The sequence below is a fragment of the Dromaius novaehollandiae genome, chromosome 11, assembly GCF_036370855.1.
Source record: "Dromaius novaehollandiae isolate bDroNov1 chromosome 11, bDroNov1.hap1, whole genome shotgun sequence".
NCBI classification, from domain to species: Eukaryota; Metazoa; Chordata; class Aves; order Casuariiformes; family Dromaiidae; genus Dromaius; species Dromaius novaehollandiae.
The window spans coordinates 2,740,742-2,749,725 of NC_088108.1; positions in this window are offsets into that span (position 1 = coordinate 2,740,742).

Here is an 8,984-nt window from a genome sequence, read left to right on the forward strand (position 1 = left end):
CATGCTCCCATTGGGAACTTTTTCCTATGTGTCATTTTCCAAGCAGAGGCCGGTGGCCAGGAGCCCCCGCACAGGAGTGGTGACACCACGGTCTGGTAGGTTGGTTCTGGGCAGAGGGAGGGTGCCAGGCTGGGGGATGCCGGAGAAGACAGCCTGTGCCACGTCTGCTCTCCTGAGTGCTGTTTCCACAGCAGATGTGAAGCAAACCGGCGAGGGTGTGTGCTTCATGAGGCAGGGCTACTATTTAGCACATACAGCACAGGAGCAACGAGATCAGCTCTGCCCTCCTGTTTGCTGTCGTATTTATGTGACATTGCAAGGCAGCAGGACTGAGGGCTGGAACCCACTGCTGCAGGACACAGCCTCAGAAAGGGCATGAGTGGGTGCTGCCGGTCCATGGCCTTGAAAGCCAGCCGAGAGACAGCTCAGTGTCCCTTCATGATCTCAGAGTCCTAACTTCAGGGTCCCAGCATCCACAGAGCTCGTACAGAAACGGCTTGTGCATCAGCCACATCTGCAAGCCAAGACCACATTTTCAGCTTGCTGCATGCAGGGGTCCAGGCCCTGCTGCCAGCCAGGACTCAGCTGGAAGCAAAGGGGTCTCAAAGGTGTTGGGGTGCTCTGATCTGATCCTTGTTCCTTTGGGAAATGGAGTGGGAGGCCAATATGTGCCACCCAGACTCCTTCCTGTGAGGGCAACCTTGATGGGTCAGTCTGCAAGGCAGCTCTGGGCCACAGAGTGCCTCTCACAAACCAAAAGCTTCCAGCAAGGGTGTTTGGAAACTGAGCTGCTGCAGGGGGAGCAGAGACGCCCTGGAAGGCTTGTGCATCCTCCAGTCTCCACAGACACCCATCAGCTAGATACGAGTCTGCATGCCAGGCAGCTTGGGCATGCTCAGGACCCGGAGAGGAATGACTCGGCCTTGGACAGTCACCCAACAATCACCAAGAACTCCCAGATCAGCATGATGTGTAAAGCATGCCCACAAACCATGTCTGAAAAACACCCACTTTACACAACAGGACCTGAAAACCACCAACGGCATGCAGCATGGCCTTCCAAAACCCAGCTACAAACCCTCATTGCCCACTGGTTCCCCTGGAGCACACCCACACACCCGAGCTCACCACATGTTTGCCTTAAGAGTGGCCATGCCCTGGGAAACACACAAACGCTTTCCACCAGGCAGCCTGGAAAACACACACATAACCCTACTCTTGCTGGTAGATGCAAGCAAATGCACTCATACTGCCATGCTACACAATCCCCGCTATGTTCAGCGAATGGTTCCTGATCAACACAACCTCCCTTGATATTAGGGCTAGAAAGCAAACATGCACCTTGCAGAATAACGCTCTGTGGCTTGTGCACACACATGACCCAGAGATTCCCACAAACAGCCCTTCTGCAGTGCAAGGACACTTTTTGCAGCAGAGTTGGGAAAAATCTGCCCCTAGCTCTGAACACGGGAGCACTGTGTTCAGCAACTCCAGGACATAGGAGCGTGGACAGCCTGGAAACATGCTCCCCATCCCGAGAACTTGTGCCCAGCTCAGCTTTCCCCAGTGAGCCTCAAAACTAGCTCTCGCCTTGGGCTGGCGAAGCATCCCACAGAGCAGCTCTGGGCCCGCTATCCCTCCTGCACCTGGGCACAGGCAGGCTCCTTCTTAGCTGACATGGGGATTGCCCAGACGTCTCTTCTTGGACAACAGCAGCCCACTGGGAGGTGGCACGCAGGGCGCTGAGCGATGCCAGCTGAGCGATGGGACTGACTGCTATTTTCCCCATCCAGGAAGATGTATGCAGGTGGACCAAGCTGTGCCCGGGCACTGGTGGTCCCAGCCACGAGTGGGTGGAGCAGGGAGCGGAGAGACCCCCTGTTCTGTCAGCTCTGTAGGCTTGTGCGCAGCATGTCTGGCTGCAGTTTTGTGGCTGACGCACGTGATCTTTGGGATTTTTAGTGCATCACCCATTTCCACACCATGGCCACAACCTGCCCAAACCTGATGTGTAGGAAAATTAACCCTGGCAATAAACATGCCCGTGCACACAGCCTGGAGAGCTGACAGCTTGCAAGGTGCATGTATGTGTCTGGCTGCGCACCATGCAACCTGCAGGTCCACTGGAGCCCATTGCTCTGCTTCAGCGCAGCGCCAGAAGTTCCTGCATGGTGCCTCCACTTCTCCTGGCTGTGTTTTAAAAGCAGGAGAGGAAGTGAGCTCTTCACCCCTCCCCTTCAGACGGTTCCTTTGGGATTTGCTTTGGTAACGGTGGGACAGGACCAAAATTTGCAACCCAAAAATGGCAAACAGTAAAGGAACTGGTATGCCAAGGTCCAAATGCAGCCTTGCTTGCAGCCTTGCCCTCCAGGTGTGGGGCTAGCAGCAGTTTGGTGGCTCCAGCCACCAAAGCCACCAGGAGTGGCCTCTCTTGATACCTGCTGTCTTTTGGTTTCCAGGTGCATTTCAAATGCAAAACCTTGGAGGTGTCAGTGTGCAAACTTCCCTTCCTCTCTCCATCTCTCAGGTGCTTTTATCACTATGTCTGGTTTCATGTTTCAGGCTCAGAGGAAACCTCAAAGTTGAGGTAATTTCAGCAATGCTCAGCGCTGCAGAAGGGGAGAGCATCACCCAGCCAGCAGGTTCCCTCTGCACTTGCAAAACCTTCTGGGCTACTAAGTTTAAGTCAAGCAAATGCTTTGTGACAGTCCCACATCCAAGTGCCATGGTTGCCACGCTCAGAAGACTTCCTTAGCCATAGATGAGTAAGTGGAATGGGGTTGTTTCCTTATTAGCACAGCAATAAAAATGCTCAGACAGGACCTGTAAACCGTTCCTTGCCCTCAGGTTGTTGCAAGGTTCATGCCCGGCATACGGGCTGACCCTTGCACAAGGTGCACAGACCCTGCAGCGCAGTGAGTGTGAAGACACTGCTTTCTGCATGTACCAAATTTCGGGGTGCACATGAACCTCTCTCCTTGTGAAGTCCCGGGAGGCTCCCAGCAGGGCTTCTCAGTGCAGCAGCCTTACAGTGCCAGTCTGAGGCTGTCACACTCAGAGTGATTTTTTTAATGGCTCCAGTGGGGCAGGCAGAAGTTCAGGGAGTGCATCAGAAATAAGCATACTGCATGTGGCCAGCAACCCCCTCTCTACCCTGCTGCAAGACAAGGGTCAGCACAGGCAAAATGCATTTACTCAGCAGCTTGGAGGAGGCTCATGACATCCCAGAGCTGGGCTTCAGCCCTGGGCTGCAACCAGCCCCACAGACAGGGACCCAGGGTTTGCTAATGCCTGCTGCCAGGTCTGCAGAAGGTTCCAGGAAAGGAGGCTGCAGAAGAAGAGCAGGGAATGAGGTGGTCTTGCAGCCTCTGTTCCTGAGCTGGACGTGAGCACACTGGCTCTGGCAAAGGCAATGAAGACTTTGCTAAGGAAACATCCAGGCAGTACTGGGAGATCCACAGGTGCTGCAGTGCCCACTTTCCAATGGGACTTAACCCTGCTGACCATAAGCCATGTGGGCAGGATCAGTCCTTTCTTCTTGCTAACAAGAAGGGCAATTGGGTCATGAAAGCTGAGGTCCCTCGGTGGCTCTTGCAAGGTCTGTCTGGCAGAAAGAGGACCTGGGGCATTTGCAGCCAGAAGCAGCAGAATGGCTTTGCTTTCCTGGGTTGTGGTATGGCCAAGGGATGCTCCCAGGCTGGCAGGGGTTTAAAGGTGGCCCCCACCCATTCTGAGTACCTTGAATCCCCAAACCCAGGCAGGGCTGCTGTGGCTCCAGCCTGCACTACTTTGATCCTCGGCCATTTGTCCTTCCCATCCCCAGCTCACTGGTGCCACTGCTGCCATCTGTGACCTGGGAGCTCTCTGAGGATTGCTCTCTGCCCATGTGGATCAGCTCCTCGCAGGATGTAGGAGTTTGCCTTGCTCTGCACATGACAGGGCAGTGCACACCCCAGCCAGAAATGTGAGTCAAACATGCTTCCCAGGCAGACCTGGGACGAATCCCAGCTGACGGAAACACAGTATATCAGCCTATGGGAAAAGATCCCTAGTCAGCAATCCCCCTGTCCCCTTCCAAGTCAGTCTGCGGCTCTGCAGGGGTTTGGGTGAGCTTTGGGACGGGTCTGCATCTGTGTGTCCTGCCCAGATGCAGTATGTGGAAGCCAGCTTTCCCGTCCCCGGGTCACCGCTGCACTGACACCCCTTCGGAGCTCCCCTGGGGAAAAACTGAACTCACGGGAAACCAAACTGATGTGAAGAAGCCTGGCACTGCAGACAAGTGCTATGGCCAGCACCACGGATATGTGTGCGCCTAAAATCAGACTGGACTGTTGGGCACTGGAGTAAAGACGGAGCCATTCTCGTGACTTGGAGGAGCAAGAGCTGAGCCCTGCAAAGCGAACACCGTGGGAAGGTAGGGAGATGGGGGCATGCTGCTTGGAGGGGGTGGAGCTGCCAGCCTGCCCGTCTGTCTGTCATCTCTCTCCCCACCTCCTTCCTGCCCTGGATGGAGCTATCATTTTCTGCTTTAAGCTCTGCTTTCAGCGTCCTTTTCATTTCTTTCTCGTTGGCTCCCTCCTCTGGCAGCTCTGGCAAATACACAGCACAGACCAAAGGTGCTGGTCTATAAATCGAATAGGAAGGACTGTGCTGGGACAAAATCTCCAGGACAGCCCTGGGAAGGGCTGGAAGGGAGTTTGGACCTGGCTGTGAGAAGACAGAGGAGGAGATGGCACCCCAGTTATTCCAGCTGTTAATAAGAAGTTGTTCACAAAAGCAAAACTCTTTAGGGTGAAGTGGGGCAGATGCTAGCCCCATTGCCTGCAGGCCTCCATCCCCACTGGGGACCTTGCACCAGAACGGAGGGGGCAGTTGAGTCCTGCCGGGGCTGCCACACTCTGCTCCTCGGAGCCTTTCCCAGGATGCTGGAGGCACAGAAGGAGGTGAGCTGCCAGACCTAAGCACTGAGCCATGCACCCTGTGCTATCGCCTGCTGTGGGGCCTGGAGACGAGCTCAGCTTTGTGGTAGGATCAGTAGCAGCTGTCCAAGAATGGAGACAAGCTCTGAGGCTAGCCATTAGGTCTTGCGTTCTGCTGGTTAGCTAGGGATGCTGGAGGCAGATTTGAGGGGCGAGCTCCCGCATCCCTTCCCAGCCCCTCAAATTGGGTGGAAAACAAAGGCTTGTCTCTCCCTCGGCTCTGCAACAGAAAATCATCCACATGAAAACACGGAGCAGCTCTCATTGCAGAAATGTAGCCAGTGCCTCTCTGATACCCAGCTGAATGCTAACAGCAGCGGGGATAAGGGGTACTGCTGACATCTCTCCCCCCGCCATCGTGTCGAGACTTGTGCAAGAACAAACCAGCATTCACAGATGGATGCGACCCTTCTCCTCCCACAGGGTCACTGGTCCAGTGTCTAGGCTCTTCCTGCATGGCGTGGAGCATGTGGCATTTCCACTTGCCAGAAGAACACCCTGAAAAATGCTCTGTTGGGATGCATCTCACTGCAGGACCTTTCCTGCATGCGTAAATCCTGATGTTTCTCATGCTGCACTGCTGCAGCACTGCAATGTCCTTTGGAGCTCACAGGCGTTAGGCTTCTCATGAAGCCCCTGCTGCCAGAGTTTGAGGGCATAGGTAAAGCACCTTTCAGTCTCATGTTGCATAACCTTCTAAGCTGGCATGCCCCATTCCTGGGTTTTTGGATGTTGGAAGGCTTTGTTCCAGCACAGATGCCTGCATGAGCCCCCGGACCATAGTCCAGCTTGACTGCTGCCAACTCGTAGCCCACTCTTGCTGCTACATCCAACCTGGCACTTCATGTGCAGCAGTTCATGGAAGAATAGACCCTGCTACATGCACTCTCAAGGCCATGTTGGTGCCTGGAGTGCTCCATTGTGAAAAGAGATGGGTCACTGCCTTCATCCTAATCACTTCCTAATACAGGTGATAGAGGAACCAATGAGGAGAGGTGTTCTACTGGACCTAGTACTTACAAACAAGAAAGGACTGGTTGGGGATGTGAAGGTTGGAGGCAACCTTGGCTAGAGTGACCATGAGATGGTGGACTTCAGGATCCCCAGGGAAGGGAGCAGGGCAAAAAGTGGGATCACAACCCTGGACTTCAGGACAGCAGACTTTGGCCTCTTCAGGGATATGTTTGGAAGAATGGGATACGATCCTAGATGGAAGGGCTGTCCGAGGCAGCTAGTTAATATTCAAGGATCACCTCCTCCAAGCTCAAGAATGGTCCATCCATCCCAATGAGCAAGAAGTGAAGCAAAAGGGGCAGGAGACATGCATGAATGAACAAGGAACTCCTGGCAAAACTCAAACAGAAGAAGGAAGTATATAGAAGGTGGAAGCAGGGTCTGGTAACCTGAGAAGAATATATGGACATTGTCCAAGCATGCAGGGATGGGGCTGGGAAGGCCAAGGGACATCTGGAGTTCAATCTGTTGAGGGATATCAAGGACAACAAGAAGGGCTTCTTTAAATACATCAGTAACAAAAGGAAGACTAGGGGAAATGTAGGACCACTGCTGAATGGGGCAAGGATCCTGGTGACAAAACACACAGAGAAGGCTGAGGTATTGAATGCCTTCTTTGCCTCAGTCTTTACTGGTAAGACTGGCCTTCAGAAATCCCAGGCACCAGAGACGAAGGAGAAAGTCTGGAGAAAGAAAGACTTTCCCTTGGTGGAGGAGGATTGGGTTAGATATCACTTAAGCAAACTGGACATACAGAAGTCCATGGGCCCTGATAGGAGGCTGAAGGAGCTGGCTGATGTCATTGCAAATTCACTCTCAATCATCTTTGAATTATCATGGGAGAGGTGCCTGAGATCTGGAAGAAAGCATATGTCACTCCATCTTCAAAAAGGGCAAGAAGGAGGACCCAGGAACTACAGGCCAGTCAGCCTCACCTTGATCCCTGGGAAGGTGATGGAGCAACTAATCCTGGATACCATTTCCAGGCATATGAAGGATAAAAAAGTGATCAGGAGTATTCAGCATGGATTCACAAAGGGGAAATCATCCATAACCAACCTGAGAGCTTTCTATGACGGAATGAATGGCTTGGTGCAAGAGGGGAGAGCAGTGGATGTTGCTTACCTTGAGTTCAGTAAAACTTTTGATACTGTCTCCCATAACAACCTCATAGGCAAGGTGATGAAGTATGGGCTAGATGAGCAGACAGGGAGGTGTATTGAGAACTGGCTGAATGGCAGAGCTCAGAGGATTGTGATCATTGGTGTGAAGTCTAGTTGGAGGCCAGTAACTAGTGGTGTATCCCAGGGGTCAGTATTGAGGCCAATACTGCTTAATATCTTTATTAATGACCTACATGACGGGACCGAATGTACCAGTACTGGGCCAACCAGCTCAAGAGCTGCTTTGCAGAGAAGGACCTGGGGGTCCTGCTGCACAGCAAGTTGAAGACTGGAACAGGTTGCCCAGAGAGGTAGTGCAGTCTCCATTATTGGAGTTACTCAAAAACCCTCTGGACATGGTCCTGGGCAACCTGCCCTAGGTTCTGGGCACCCTGCTTGAGCAAGGGGAATGGATTAGATAATCTCCAGTGGTCCCTTCCAACATCAACCTTTCTGTGATTCTTTGGTTCATCCAGCCCCTTCCCACACCACTATAAGCTCTGTGCTGCCTTTCAAAGATGGAAGTAGCCCTTAGACCCAGCCCAGCTCTCCAGCACCATGGGGCCGTGTCTGAGGCTACTTGGAAACCCTTCCACAAGGCATTTGGGAACATGCATTCCAGGACTGCTTACTGGACAGAATGCCTTGGGCTTGAGAGAAAGAAGAGCAGGGAAGTGTCATTCATGGGATCTTTAGGAACTGCCTTTCCCCACCTCTGCTCCCAGGCTAAAACAGGCCAAATTTGTTGCTGCCTATGCCCAGAGCCAGAAACATCAGCATCAGGAAAGCACCTTGTCTGTGCAGAAAAGGCTAAGGATTGCTGTTTCATTTTCCCCCATTCTCACCATTAATGACAGAAGTCAAGGAGGGATTTTGTGGCTAAAGATAAATAAATACTGGTAGCAAGATGCCATAGAAGATGGAGGCACCACCCCAAGGCAATGCTGCAACACACCATGTGTGCATCCAATAAACCCCCTTTGGAGAAAGATGGGGGCCCCAACCTGCTAAAGGGAGGCTGATGCTTCTTGGGGCTAGGCCTGCCCCATGCTGCTCTGCTAGGGGCTATAATGCCTGGTGGAGAACAACGTCTCCTAGCCCTTGCTGAGCCCTCAGAGCAGCCCCTACCAACATGAAGGTTACACAGTTCAGCCTTGGCCCTGCCTGTGGCAAAGAGCCACCACAGTGTTTGCAATGTATGTAGCATCCTCAGCTGGTAAGGGCAAATCTCAAGGAGGGAGGTGAACTCAGACCCCAACGCAGGAGAGCAGGCAGGAGCTGATGGTGTGGGCTCACCTCGTGTGGCCTGGTGCCTGTCTCTGCTCAGCTTCTCTGCTCTGGAGGTGGCACAGCCAGCGTGAGAGTTTGCGGTGGGAGGCACGACACTGAGATGTCGTGCTGAGAGCCCACTGGGCCCCTGCCTGCTGAAGTGGCCAGCATGCCAGTCCAAGACAACAAGAGTTTTTTGCAGCGCAAGCCACCCCCACGGGCTTTTGCCTGGGGCCCAGCAATTGGGACTGGTGGGAGCTCAAATTCAATGGCTTCATTTTGTGACTCAGAGCTTTGCATTTATTTGCTGGAAAAGGCCCCAGCAAGTTAGCCTGTTACCTGGAAACCGAAGCTCTCCAGCCAGCACAGAATAAAAGCAGCAAGAAGGAAATCACAGAAGGACGTGAAGTGAAAGAATTTCCCAATGCTCATAAGAACATTTGAGCAAATCCCTCCTGAGAGCTAACACGCTAACAGGACTTTTCCTCCCTCACCTCGCCGCAGCCACCCCCCTGCTACCACAGTTCCCAAGGATGCAGCACTCATCAGGGAAACGCCA